General features: G+C 37.3%; 1 pseudogene; it reads left to right on the plus strand.

Moving 5' to 3' along the window:
• Positions 1 to 2,087: 2,087 nt before the first annotated feature.
• LOC122055023 lies at positions 2,088 to 14,018 on the plus strand (annotated as a pseudogene).
• The last annotated feature ends 1,369 nt before the right edge of the window (positions 14,019 to 15,387 follow it).

Here is a 15,387-nt window from a genome sequence, read left to right on the forward strand (position 1 = left end):
CAGGCAAGGGAAAATCCAGATGGATCAAGGATGATCGGACATCTGGTGTTGAAAAGTCCAAGAAGGAAGCTTGGCATGCGAAGTCAGAGAGGGCTCCGGACTAGGGAGAGGGCTAGGGAGCTCGTTTCTCCGGACTAGGTCAGAGAGGGCTCGACCCGGACTGAGTCAAGAAGCTGGATCGGTCGGCAGACCGATCCAGTGAAACCTTGGACACCTGATCGGTCTGCCGACCGATCAGGAATCGATCAGTGGCTACTGAGCGATTACTGATCGGTCTGCAGACCGATCAGAAATCGATCAGTAGCCTACTGTGAGTTTACTGATCGGTCTGGAGACCGATCAGGAAGCTGTAAGCGCTTGGGAAGAGCGACATCTGATCGGTCTCGGGACCGATCAGATTAGTGCCTGATCGGTCCGCAGACCGATCAGAAGCTGAGCGCAGCGACATCTGATCGGTCTGGAGACCGATCAGATTAGTTCCTGATCGGTCTGCCGACCGATCAGCGATGATCCAGAAAGCGTGGATCGGTCTGCAGACCAACCCACGGTATTGTTTGTTTTGCATGTACTTTTTCTGATTGCCGTATTTGTTTTCACCCATCTGTTTTTAACCATCTGCTGTGAGTCTTTTTAGCTTGCAGGTTGCAGGTCACACTCTCATGGTTGAATTCAAATTAAGCTTCATTAAGAGAAGAAGACAAGTGCTCTTTACACTGTGATTTGCTGCAACAGATGCATTTGAGGCATCAACGTTCACTGGGTTTCTGATTGCGATTGGGCTGCGCTCAGTTTGACCTCTACTCATTGGTTCGTATCCAGAGATGCCAGTAATTTCCATTGGCATGGGTTCAGAGAACCAGATGAGGAGGAGAGGTGATTGGCTACGCCTTGTTGGCAGCAGCGATTCTGCAGGCAACGGTGATTCGAGCCAGTGAAGCAGAGAGACATAAGAAGGAAGAAGAGAGGTTCAGAAAAGGCACCGATTCTCTGTTTCTTTGCGATCAATCCTTTGAGAAAGTAAGTCGGTGAAGCTGTGAGCTCCTTGCTAAGAAGGTTGTTGTGCGCTCTCTGCTCCGTTTTCTTCTCCGCGTGGCTGTAAGCTCATCTGATTATTCTTCTCAGCCACTGTAAGTCTTGTGCTTAATTCTATAATCAACTGAGACTCTGTTGAGAGGTTGCTCCACCGAGAAGGAGACATCTTTAGCCGGATTTTGTCCGGGGTGTGATCTACCGAAAGATCAAGGAGTCGTCCTCCTTACGGACACGCCGAGGAGTAGGGGCAAATTATCCCCGAACCTCGTATATCCTTGTGTCTGCTGTGTGTGCTTTTCTTCCTTCGTTTTCGTTTTAGTTTTCAACTTCCGCTGTGCTAACAAGTTTATCTTTAAGAAAGATTTTGTTTAAGTTTTCATAGAGGCTATTCCCCCCCCCCCCCCCCCCCCTCTAGCCATCTAAGATCCCAACACTTACTTGCTGTGGAGAGGGAAGAACCTGGTTACATTGCAAAGAGGAAAGGAAAGAAGAAGAGGTGGGAGACGAAGTAAACCTAGCGGCGATAGAGGAAAGGAAACCTAGCGGCGATAGAGAAAAGAAAAGGAAAGACGAAGAGGTGGGAGATAAAGGAAATGATCGTGTGGGAAGGGAATTAATAGTGTTTACAATATAATGACATTTATAAAATATGTCACTATAAGAGGTCTAATATGATTATTTTTATAAAAAAAATAATCAATACTAAAGAATGTCATTATAAATATTTTATAATGACACTTTTTTGTAAGTGTCATTAAGAAAATATCATAATAGATCTTTTTTCTTATAGTGGTCCTCGGCGTTTTGGACCTTGATTATGCCTTAGGGTTGATAAACCTACCCCACTTTCAGACACTAGCACTCAAGATGAAAAATTTGCTTATGAAAAATGGGAAAGGTCCAACCGTTTGTCACTTATGATAATGAAAGGTTCCATATCGTTAGATATTCGAGGAGGCGTGCCTGATTCTAAAAATGCTAAGGACTTCCTTGATTCCGTTGAGGAGTAGTTTCAGAGTTCCTCTAAAGCACTTGCTACCACACTGATCATCAAAATGGCAACTTCTAAGTACAACGGCCTTGGTGGTGTTCGTGGGCATATCCTAAGAATGAATGATATGGCTGCTCAGCTTAAGGCCATGGACATAGAGATCTCTGAGGGCTTTCTCATTCATTTCATTATGACATCTCTTCCTTCTCAGTTTGGTCCTTTCAAGATCAACTATAATACTCAGAAGGAGAAATGGAAAATGAGTGAACTGATCAGTATGTGTGATCAGGAAGAAGAAATTAAAGACTTAAGGTTGAGACACCTGATAGTGGCCACTTTACCACTCAACGACAGGGCAAGAAACGGAAACGGTATGGAAAGGACAAAAGACATGTGAAGGAAAATAATGATGGAAATAAGGCAAAGACTTCAGGCACCAAGACTCACAAATGCAACTTTTGTCACGAGCCTACGTATTTTCAGAAGGATTGTCCAAAATTTAAGGAGTGGTTAACTAAAAAATGTCTAGTTATGTTTGTTATGAATCATTTCTTGCAAATGTTCCTACTGATACATGGTGGATTGATAGTGGTACTTCTGTACATATTACTTGTTCATCGCAAGGATTCCGTTTCGCGAGGAAGCTAAATAAAGGAGAACACAACGTTTTGGTTGGAAATGGAAATAAAGTTCCAGTTGGAGCTGTAGGAACTCTCCCTTTGGTTTTGGAGAGTGGTTTCAAACTGGATTTATTTGATATTATTTATGTTCCCAGTATTACAAGAAACCTTATTTCAGTTTCTCTACTTATTGCTCATGGTTATTTTGTCTTATTCGAGAATAAAGGTTTTACCATTTTGTTAAACAACAAAATTGTTGGTTATGGTATTTTAGAATGAGACCTCTTCAAATTATGTTTAAATGCTTCTTCTGTAAATATATTGGAATTTGTATAGCGGCAACAAAAGAAAATTAATGGATAGGAATTCTTTAATACTATGGCACGACCATATATCTTGGGATAGAATGCAACGTCTCATTAAAGATGAAATACTTCATTCATTAGATTTCTCTAATTTCGACACATGTATTAAGTGTATTAAAGGAAAATTTGCATAAAAGAACAAACATGGCGCCACCAGAAGTAATGGACTATTAGAACTGATTCATACTGATATTAGTGGTCCTTATACTCTTGGTATTCATGGGCATTGCTATTCCATCACCTCTATTGATGACCACTCTCATTATGGATATATTTATCTCCTTCATGAAAAATCTGAAGCACTCCAGTTTTTAAATATTATAAATCTGAAGTTGAAAACCAACTTGATCGAAAGATTAAAGTGGTTCAATCTGATAGAGGAGGAGAATATTATAGAAGATTCTCCAACTCAGGTTATAATCCTAGACCTTTTGTCTTATTTATAAAAGAATGTGGTATTATTGCTTAGGTTTCTATGCTGGGCACGCCTCAGCAAAATGGTGTCGCTGAGAGACGTAATCGTACCTTTATGGATATGGTACGAAGTATGATATGCCAAACTTCTTTACCTATACATATTTGGGTTAAGACTCTTAAGACAGCTATGCATATACTAAATCGTGTTCCTATTAAAGCTACGCCTAAAACCCCTTATGAAATGTGGGCGCAAAGGAAACAAAATATTAGGTATATGCGTGTATGGGGATGTCCTGCAGAGGCTAAAATTTACAACCTAAATGTACAAAAGCTTGATCCTAAGACATTAAGTTGCTATTTTGTCGGTTACCCAGAATGTTCAAAGGGTTATCAATTTTATTGTCCATCACATACCACAAGAATTATCGAAACTAGACATAGAATATTTTTAGAGGATGTTGGTAATTGTGGTGATAGCACGTCTCACAAAAATATTCTTGAAGAGGAACGTGAAATTTTAAATATTCCCATTATTTCAAGAGATTTGATTATCCCTGATTCTATGGGAGAATAATCAAAAATGAGATGATGCCTAATGTTTCAGACGACGTTGATGGGCCTTCTCCTATTATTGTTCATGACCCACCTTTACGAAGGTCAGAACGAGTGAGAAAGCCAACTACTCTTGATGACTTTATCTATTTCAAAGGTTGTGATAATTCTATTGGGAATGATGCTACATCATTTAATGATGTAATGACATGTGACTAAACACCTCAATGGCTTGAAGCCATGAACAAAGAGTTGACATCAATGAAATTAAATAATGTGTGTGACCTTGTAGACTTACCTCAAGGATTCAAACCAATAGGTTGTAAGTGGATTTTTAAAACCAAACTAAATCCTCAAGGAAATGTCGAACAGTACAAGGCCCGTTTAGTTGCTAAAGGGTTTACGCAAAAAGAAAGTATTGATTATAATGAAACATTCTCACCTGTGTATAAAAAGGATTCGTTCCATATAATTATGGCCCTTGTAGCTCATTTTGACTTAGAGCTATATCAAATGGATATCAAAACTGCATTTCTTAATGGTGACTTACATGAAGATATTTATATGACACAACCAGAAGGATTTCTGGTTGAGGGCAGGGAACAAATAGTATGCAAACTTAAGAAATCCATTTCTGGTCTTAAGTAATCATCTCGACAGTGGTATTTGAAGTTTCTAGAGTTGATCAGTAAATTTGGTTTCAAGAAGAATGTTGTCGACTAATGCATTTTTATGCGAATCTATGGGAGCAAATTTATCATTCTCGTACTGTATGTGGATGATATTTTACTTGCCTGTAATTATTTAGTCATGTTACGAGAGACAAAAGATTTTCTATCAAGTAAATTTGATATGAAAGATCTCGATGAAGCCTCTTATGTTATAGTCATTGAAATTCATCGTGATAGATCTCGTGGTATGTTGGGTCTATCTAAAAGAGCCTATATTGAAAAGGTTCTAAAAAGATTTAACATGCATAATTGTTCTTCCACAGTTGCACCTGTCTATAAAGGCGATATGTTCAGTTTATCACAGTGTCCTAGGACCCCGTTGGCGCTTAATGAGATGGAGCAATTTCCTTACGCATCTGCTGTAGGAAGTCTAATCTATGCTCAAGTGTGTACATGTCCAGATATCGCATATATTGTTGGCATGCTTGGTCGATACCAAATTAATCTAGGAATGGATCATTGGAAGAATGCCAAGAAAGTTATGCGATACTTACAGGGTACAAAAGATTTCATGCTCATTTACAGGAGATCAGATTTTCTTGAGGATATTGGATATTCTGATTCTGACTACGCAGGATGCCTCGATACTAGAAAATCTACATCTAGATATGCTTTTATGTTATCTGGAGCACCTGTTTCATGGAAAAGTACAAAGAAAACTATTACAACTTCTTCTACCATTGAAGTGAAATTTGTAGCCTGTTATGAAGCATCGTGCCATGCTATATGAATTAAAAATTTTATCATGGGGCTTCAAGTGGCGAATTCTATGTCCAGGCCACTGAAAATATTTTACGAAAATCAAGTTGTCGTATTCTTTTCTACGAACAACAAGTCAAGTAGTGCTTCCAAGCATATTAACATTAAGTACCTTGTTGTGAAGGAAAGGATCCAAAATGAGTTAATATCCATTGAGCACATTAGTACTAGTGCTATGGTGGCGGACCCATTGACAAAAGCCTTGCTTCCCAAGATGTTTCAACGGCATATGCATAACTTGGGATTTTTGCAAGCTTTAATTCTGAGAGGGCATTTAGTTGGTTTGGATATTGATATGTGATCACATTTGTAATGTTTTGGATCCTATTTATGATCATGTGATTTATTACTTTTATTTGCGCATTAATGTTAAGCATTATAAATAAATCACTGAAGGACCACATATGTTTATTGAATCATAACATCAACAGTGTAAGATTGTGAGTTAGGAATGAATCTATTACATATGATTTTAGATCTTAGCCTATATCAGATCAAACATTTAGATGATGTGGATTATTAAGGATATAATGTTGTCGGTGTATTAAACCCATTTTGAAGCTAATTATGCCCTTTGGCCAAGTGGAAGAATGTTGGATTCGATGGGGTCCAATTCATGATGTTGGCCTATAGATTATAATTAATGGGTTATTCCTTAATAATTTATTTAATTAGCCCAATTACTAAAGCCTTGATGGACGGACTAGTGATTGTATTTCTTATTGGGTTGGCCCCACCTCTTGTTCTACCTATTAAGAATTAGGGTTTGTTGTTATTATAAATAGGCACTTAGGTCTAATATATTAAGGATTCTTCTTACATACTCTTACACACGACGGCTTATGGCAACCCTAATAAGTACACACGGGAATCCATCTCCCCTTGTAGTGCGAAAGAGGTGAAGATCGAGTCTTCAATTATGTCGGCGCTCAACGCAGATAATTCTTATTCTCTAAATTCGTTCATATACTTGATAAGATCTGTTTTACGGTAGAAATCTTGATTATGGGATCAAGCTTAGCTTATGTCACGTTCTACCATTTTAAAATATATCTTACACAAAAAACATGAAAGTATAACTCAAATATAGTAGGATATGAAAGATCCAAGGATGTAAATTTTGCATGAATAGTGTAGTCATGAAAAGTTAGGTAGGAGGCTATCTAAGTATTAGCTAGCGAGTCTATATCTAAAAGTATGACGAAGTGTGTGTGTGTGTGTGTATATCACTATAAGAAAATTGAGATTTTACAACACTTAAAAGACAACGTTTTTTTTTAAAAAGCGTTGTCTTTTTCTTTTTAACAATGCTTTTAGTGAAAAGCGTAATCTATTTCTTTATTTTCTTACTAATAGACAACGATTTTTTAAAAATCATTGTCTATTAGTATTTTTATGGATCAAACACAACGCTTTTTGAAAAGCGTTGTCTATTAGCATTTTTTTTAGTGTCTACGACAACGATTTTTAAAAAGCGTTGTCTATTGTCAAGCCCTCATTTTAAAAAGCGTTGTCTTAAATTTATATTCCGTCGGTTTCACTTGCACCCACCTATCTTCCCGAACCCCTCTCACAACTCCTCATCTCACACGCTAGATCTCCATCCAACTCCTCCTCTCATGCCCTCTCCTTCCAACTCCTCTTCTCATGCCCTCTCCTTCCAACTCCTCTTCGGCAAACCCCTCTCCGGCAAACCCCTCTCTGCAAACTTCTCCTTCGAACTCCTCTCCGTCAAGAACGCGAGCAAAATTTCCTCACCTTATTCCTTCATCTCTTCGTCAAATAGCAAATGCCCTAATCTCTTCGCCTCCGTCACCTCATTCACGCTTCCTTCACATTGCCCAATCTCTTTGACCCCATCTTTAACAAGCGGCAGATCCTGGCGTTGAGGCAATCAACCAGGGCAGATCGACCCATCTCTTGCCTCCTTCGCCCTCGACACTGAGCCGACCCCTCGTACTGGCACGACTACCTCCCGTATTCAGTTGCGACTGCCACTGGTGTCTTTTGGTATGCTACTGTAACCCCAATGATTCCTTGTCCTAGTACCTTTTAAGTTGTTCCTCCAAGTCTTGAAACTCAACTCTCTATTTGTTCTAGTTCACCTGTTCTTAGACTCTGAGATCAATGGAATGGAAAAGCTATAAGTTTTGTGGTTATGCTTTCGGTAGCTTCCTTGTGAGAATTTGAGACCTTTTGTGAAATTTTGAGATCTTTCTCAAGCTCCCTTCTGTGGTGTTGTTTCTTTTTCCTTCTTTTGAGTAGCTTAATGTGTTTGATAATTTTCTTGTGAAAGTTCATTTAGAGAAGTGACTTATCATACATCCGAAAGAATACAGAAAGATATCCACAAAGCATGACTAGGGCCTTTTTTTTGTTGTTGTTGTAGGTTTGACACACTCTAGAAGTTCATTTAGCTGGTAGCGTAGGTGTTCAAAATGTGAGGTTGACAGTGATAGCATTTTAGGCCATCAATTGATATTGTTTCATTATTGGTGTTATTGCCCTATTTTAGTCATTGTAAGAATTCCAACTTTCATGTAATTCCTAAGAAGTTTCTCAAATATGTTATTTGCCACTGTATATGGCTGTCTCATATTAAGAGTTAGGAAGTTGTGGGAATGGACTGCTGCTCTGTAATGAATTTGGTCAGACAAATGAACAATCTTCTTCTATACCTACTGTGTCTATTTTTGGGTACAATGAAGGTCCATAGCCTTTCATAGGTCACAAAAAAATTAGCTCCTTGTCTGGATATTTAACAATTTATTTCTTTCACTGAGCATGAGCTTGTCTAACTTTGGTAGTTCCTGACTATTTACTACAAGATGAAGTTCAGGCTCAGGACTTGTTGTCTCTAGTGCAGGCGGAAGAAAATGACACAGTAGAGAATTATAGCAACCCTGAAGCACCACAACAACTTCCAGTTTTGGATGAACGATTAGGTGAATCTTTTGATGAAGAGACTATGACACATCCAATTGCCTTGGAGACCACAAGAGATCCACCTCCTGCAACCGCTAAAGAACCTGTTGGAGAGCAACTAAGCACACATATGCCTCCATTGTATGCAAAAGTTATTTCTCTGTCATATTTTCTTACAGGTTATTCCTTAGGAGACTGATGTTATTTGTGTCCCAGCTTCGGGCTAAAGGCCAATCTGGCCCATCTATGCATCCAGCACCTGTAGTAAAGACATCTCTGGTAGTTTCAAAACAAGCCCATTCCTTTTCCCAACATTCCCATCCTGCTATTTTTCCTAAGAATTCTGGCTCTGAGGCAATTGAGGAGGCTCTAGTAGTTGAGGATGAAGGTTTCTCCCTTCATTTCTTTGTTTTTTCTTTCGGAAATTATTTGAACAATCCGAATTTTTTTACTTTGCACTTGAAAAGGTGAGCCCTCCCATCCATGCCTCATAGTCTCATTGTTTGAAATTGATTGCTTATTATGTGTTTTGTATCTTCTTTCTGACAATTGTTTGAACAATCCTGAATTTCTACTTTGCACTTGAAAAGGTCAGCCCTCCCATTTATATTCAGGCCACATAGTCTCATTGTCTGAATCTGATTGCTTATGATAGGCTTTGTATTTTCTTTCTGAAAATTGTTTGGACAATCCTCAAATGTTCAACTTTCAGTAACTGGTATGCAATGATTATGTGATCTTTGGCACCATTATGTGTTTCTTCCTTAATACTTAAGTAGTTTTTGATTTTGTTGAAAATTCAAGCTGTGTATCAATTCAATTGCTTCTATATTCTTTATGTTTTCACCTGGAATTTATCTACTCTAGTGAAAGATCTACTGATCTTAATTTAAGCTTGTTTGACAATAGTATTTGTTTTGGTCTCAGTTGATTCCAGATCTATTTATATTGGAAATCTTCCTTCATCTATCTCGACTTCAGACCTTGAGCAAGTCTTTAAGAATTTTGGTAAATTGAGACTAGATGGTGTTTTTATTAGAAGCAGGAAGGTTGATTCCATTTAGCTTGTTGTACTATTTTGATTTAGTTTTATGCATCTTGATTAATTTTTAACTCAGCTATACATGCAAATTTGCAGGAGTCTAATGTTTTTTATGCTTTCATTGAATATCAAGATGCCATTGGTGTACAAAATGCACTTAAGGTATGTGATCTTCCTTAAGTTTATTCTCACAAGTATCAGAGTATATCAACTCTATATAGTAGTATTTTGCAGTATCCTTGCCTATTTCAAGTCTAGTCTGCACCAGTATGATCACGTGTTGAAATCAGTATATGCCTATTGAGTGTACATGCTTTTATGCAGCTTCTATATCTTTATTTCTTCTTGTTTATAAAACCAGTTTTGAGATCTGACATATTTTACCAATGGTATTTGCACATGAATCTCCATTATAAAATTTCAGATCTGTTTGTGTTCCAGCTCTGTAAATCTCTATATTAATATATTTGATCCTCATTATTATTTACCAAGTGTTTTTTTACTTCCGTAAACTATTTCTAGATTCATATCCTTGTATCTTGTTAGCATACTTTGTTTTTTTTCTTCAGAATTCTTATATTGAGGATAACTTGATTTTGCTTAAGATAAATTTAAGTTCTTATTGTATATTGAGGATTCTCTCAAATTACATACTTTATATACTAGCTTTTCATTTTCAGGCATCTCCAATACAGTTAAATGGGAGATTGATTCATGTCGAGGGGAGAAGACCTAATAGCGGTGTATCATGAGGAAGTAAGTCCCAGTTTCAGACACCTCTCTTTTGAAACTACTTAAATGCTCAAATTTGAGAAAGAATTAAATATATACATCATTGTTTTTCTTATTATAACTATGACTGGATTTTTGTTCGGATTGTATGATTTTATGTGGCCATTTTGCAAAATGTGAAATTTGCTATGTTATTCCAATTCATCCAACATGGGTATCTGTGTATAGATTCAAATTTCAGATTTTTTTTTTTCAACTTTGGAGCACAGGGACTTGCCCAAAAAGCATTTAAGTTTAGGAGCCAAGGTACAAAGACATGATAAAATATAGATATTAATATTAATCGATATTAATCTTATATAGCTAAAATTAATATATTAATCTGATAATATAGGGATTATAGATGTTAATTTAGGAGTGTTTAATAAAAATTACAATTAATATGACTGAATTAGTGTGTGGTTAGGGGATGATATTGTGAATTTGAACTCAATCGTTGGATCATATGTTATTCAAGTTGAGTTTTCCTTAGGCTCGAACTTGGTCTGAATCAGATCTAGATTGAGTGTTTTATAACTAAACCAATGATGAACCAAATTGAATCGGTTTGATTCATGTGGCAAGAATAATGTGTTTTAGAGTTTCCTTTGAGTTTTTTCCCATGGGTTTGCTCTGCAAATTCTGCGGATCTCCACACAACAGACCTCCACAGCTCCACCGCTCTTCATTATCTCTTGTGGTAAAAGACGATTCACTCGTCCCCAGCTGTTAGTTAGAGCCCTAGAGTCAATCATTTGATGATTGTATAGACTCATGTATATCATATTCTTGTATATTAATAAAGGCATTTGTTTGGTTATTATACTTAATTGTATTAGTGTCAAATAGACTAAGTATAATAGCGTCCTTGAGTAGAAGGTTTATACCTATATCAATCGATTAGTTGAATCGATAGTGAGATGATATAGGGAACACTACTCTAAATCATTCCTAGTCGAGTATTAACATTCAGGGACAATGTTAATGCAATAAGACTAGCATGTAGGTCAGCTCGATGACTTGATCTCACAAGTCATGGATATGGAGATATCAAGTTGACACATGGGTATACATTAGAGAATGTATACTGAATGACCCGCCATGAGAAAGTATCATGGATCGTTATATGAGTGTCATATACTTTCTCATGTGGCTATTAGTATGACTATTAGTCCTTTGACCTGAAGTCACCATGGATCCCTACATAAGGAGTTATGTACTTTGGTTTCGTCAAACGTCACCCGTAACAGGGTGGACTATAAAGGCGATTACTGGGTATGTAATAAATTATGCAGAGGGATGTGAGTGATGTAGATGGGATCTATCCCTCCCATATGACGGGAGCAACATCAATATTCTTGATAGAGTTAGACCACGAAGTGCATGTCCATGCCCAAATGAGTCAACATGAGATGTTGAGCTCATTTGATCGAGTGAGTCTACTTGGAGTTCAAGATTTAGATTGATTAGAGGATGACACGGTCTATGCCTCACATTGATCAATCTAGATGTCAAGGATAGAAGGACATTTGTCACATATTTTGTGAGGAGTCACAATTGGTAGTCACAAGGTGATGTCGGATCTCGACATTCTTGTAACTTGGGTAGTAATGATGTGTTGCTAGATACCGCTCATTACTTATGCTCCTAAATGGGTTTAGGACATTGCCAACGTTACAAGAACCTATAGGGTCACACACTAAGGACAATTAGATGGAGATTTGGTTCATATGATGAACCAAGAGGATTAGATTCATTTGATGAATCATATTGGATTAAGAGTAATCCAAATTGGGCTAATTGAGTTGGACTCAAGTTGATTCATGTATTCAATGAGTCTAATTTAGATTATGACTCATTAAATCAACTTAATTTAATGAATTAGATTCATTATATTAAGTTGGCTTGAATCATATGGTTGGATTAGATCAACCATGAGAAAGATTTGATCAAGTTTAACTTGATTTGAGAGGAAGAGAAAAAGTCATGTTTGACTTGACTTTTTGCCACATCACTAGTGAGTTGGCAAGATGTGGACCAATAGGATTGCTCCACATCATCAATATGTGCCACCTCATGGAGGTTACAAGCCTCCATAGCATTTAATGTGGCCGGCCCACATTAAATGAGGAGGTTACACTTGTTGCCATGTCATTTAGTGAGGTGGCAAGATGTGGACCAATAGTGTTGATCCACATCATCCTAGAGTGCCACCTCATGGGGATTACAACTCTTAATGGTCTCCACATTAATTGGAATTAATGTGGGGGTTTTACACCTCCTAGAGTGGCCGGCCACTTGATGGCTAAGGGGTTTTTTGATTTTCCTCTCATTGATTCATTCACTCTTCTTCTCCCTTGGGTGCTCTCTCTTCTCCTTCTCCCATTCCTTGGCCGAACACTCCATTGGTGCTAGCACACCTTGTGTTTTGGTCATCTCCTTCTACTTGTGTCCGTGTGGATACATATAGAGGTTGTCTACTTTGACAACTAGAGATCCGGCGACATCTTGGACAAGCGGGAACGCGAAGGGCTTCGCTACAAGGGTAATGATCTTAACTTTAGTGTAGATCTAAAGTTTTTACAAACTCGTACAAGAAAAGGTTTTTCGAAAATTTTGTTTACGAATCTTTGCACGAGATCCATGGCTTTGGGTGACTCGGGGTTTCCGCGACGCGAAAAAGCGGTTTTCGCGGCCTGAAGAACCCGCCAACCCGCCCCTAGGCCAACACGGAGGAGACTCTTCATTGTCTCTTGCACTTGGGAATAGCATCATTGGCTAGCATGCTCCAATGATTATTAATGACTCGTGATGTTGTTCCATCATCGAATAGCTCTCTCCCTCTCCTCCAGTTTTTCTATGTTTTCGCCCCTATTTTTCTCCTTTTATTCTTCTCCTCCACGCTTAATATGTTTTAGAAAAACTCTCATAGTTTCTCCTCACAAGCTTCACAATCCTCATATGTCCTTACTCTGACAATATTTTGAATGACTTCCAACATCAATTCATTTTCCTCCTCAAACTCTCCTTCATTTCTCTTTCCTTTTATTCATTCTCCCCACTTAATCTCCACCTTAGGAAAGCAAGTCCAGCTTGTTGGACTAGTATTTCATAGCTGTGTTGTGTCAATACGAGTAGGAGGGAGGTTGGATGAGTCAAGTCATGGAAGAAATTTTGAACCATAAGGAATTGTAGTCAAATACAGATGTCATTGCAGAAGTAAATGGAAGGGCATTTTTTTATGATTCAGAATTATGCAATACTATTGAGTCTTGGTGTCTGATGTTCTTTTGCATGATGCAGCGATTAAAATTTAAAATTGCAAGAAAGGAAAAAATGGCAAAAACAATAATAGAAAGCAGTATGTAAAGAATGAAGTGGCTCTCTATTTACACCTTTTAGAGTCTCCAATGTATGTTTAGTATAAAATGTACCCAATACTTGTTACTTTGATCCATGGCACACATCATCACCTTCGACTTTAGTTCATGTAAGAACTCAAATGAAATATATGTTGTTCTTTTTGCACTGCATCACCAATTATATATTTAGGTCTCACAGTGATTTCCCTAGCACTACATCTCCAATTATGCTGTTCTTTTTGCCATATTTCCATGGCGGAAACAAAGTAGCACATGTATTTTTTGTTTGCTCTATTCCCCGTCATTTTCTGCTTAATTCTTTTTCTCTTAAAAATTATTGTATGGTGTGAACTGTGACCTTTGTTTTCAGCCTTTACCATCGAAACTTTCTTTTGCATAATACTGATGGTATTATTTTCTGTGATAAATACACAGTGGTAGGTGTTTTGTCTCAGTCTCAAGTCGATAACCCTTTTTTATCAGTATATCTAGTAGAAGTAAGCATGTAGATCGTTGTCTTCGAGGTCGACTAGCTATTTTGTGTTTTTTTATTTTAAATTCGAATGTCACTATCTACTTTGAAACAGAACTATTTAGTCTTTGTGTATTGTTGAATTCTCCTGTAAATACTAATACTTTGTAGTTGAATTCATTGTTTTGGTATGAATTTGAAATCATTAGCCGAGTTGATTAAATGCTATTTTATATGTCAAATTCGAATTAGAACATGGTAAAAGAAAATTAATAGTTTTGTAAATATAAGAAAATAATTTTATAAATAGATTTTTTTATTTTTTTATTTTAAGAAGACAATGATTTTCAAGCGTTGCAACAGTATTGTTTTTGTCAAAAACAACAACGCTTTTAAAGTGTTGCAATAATGTTGTTTTTGTAAAAATGACAACGCTTTTAAAGCGTTGCAAAAGTGTTGTCTTTGCCAAAAAAACAATAACGTTTTTAAAGAGTTGCAATAATGATGTTTTCGCAAAAAAGGTAACGCTTTTAAAGCGTTGCAAAAATGTTGCCTTTGAAAAAAAACAACAACATTTTTAAAGCGTTGCAAAAACGTTGTCTTTGCTACAAATGACAACGTTTTTAAAGCGTTGTCGTTGAGCGGACTTTTAATAACAGTGTTTTTAACAACGTTTTTTCACCAACAAAGACAACGCTTTTAAAGCATTGTCTATTAGCATTTTTCTTGTAGTGTATATACACACATATAAAGAGGAAGGTCTGTAAGTTGATATTGACAACTGATAATGAAGCAGCAAGAGTATAATGACATATATACATATAGATCTAACACAGGCAGACAAATGTCCCCGGGGTCATGGTACCACGGTAGGACATCCAAGTTATCTCTCATATACTCGCGGTTCGAACCTCAATTACGACGTATTTGTAGGAATTTTTCCTCCAAATGGGGGGCGTAATCAAAGGATGCTGGGCTTCTGGGCTGGCCGCCGCGTGCGCTTCCCGATTTACCCTGGTGGCTGGTGGGAAACTTCCGTGGGACCGGGCCGGTCACCCCCAGAGATAGTCAATAAGACTAACTGGGATTATCATTTTTTTAACATAGGCAGACAAATGGATCGAGAAAACTATTAATTAGTAATCATAATATAACTACCTATCTTATATAAATGGGCAGAGTTGCACCACTATAATAAAATTATACTTTGTTTGAGGTTTAATCACATATATACTACGAACGTACTCAAGTTATATCATTAACTAATTAATATCATTGTTATCTAAAATGTCTCTATTCACTACTTGTCCATATTAACGAATCTTCAAGCATTGCATGGTATTGTTGT

Source organism: Zingiber officinale, chromosome 3B (genome assembly GCF_018446385.1).
Source record: "Zingiber officinale cultivar Zhangliang chromosome 3B, Zo_v1.1, whole genome shotgun sequence".
NCBI lineage: Eukaryota > Viridiplantae > Streptophyta > Magnoliopsida > Zingiberales > Zingiberaceae > Zingiber > Zingiber officinale.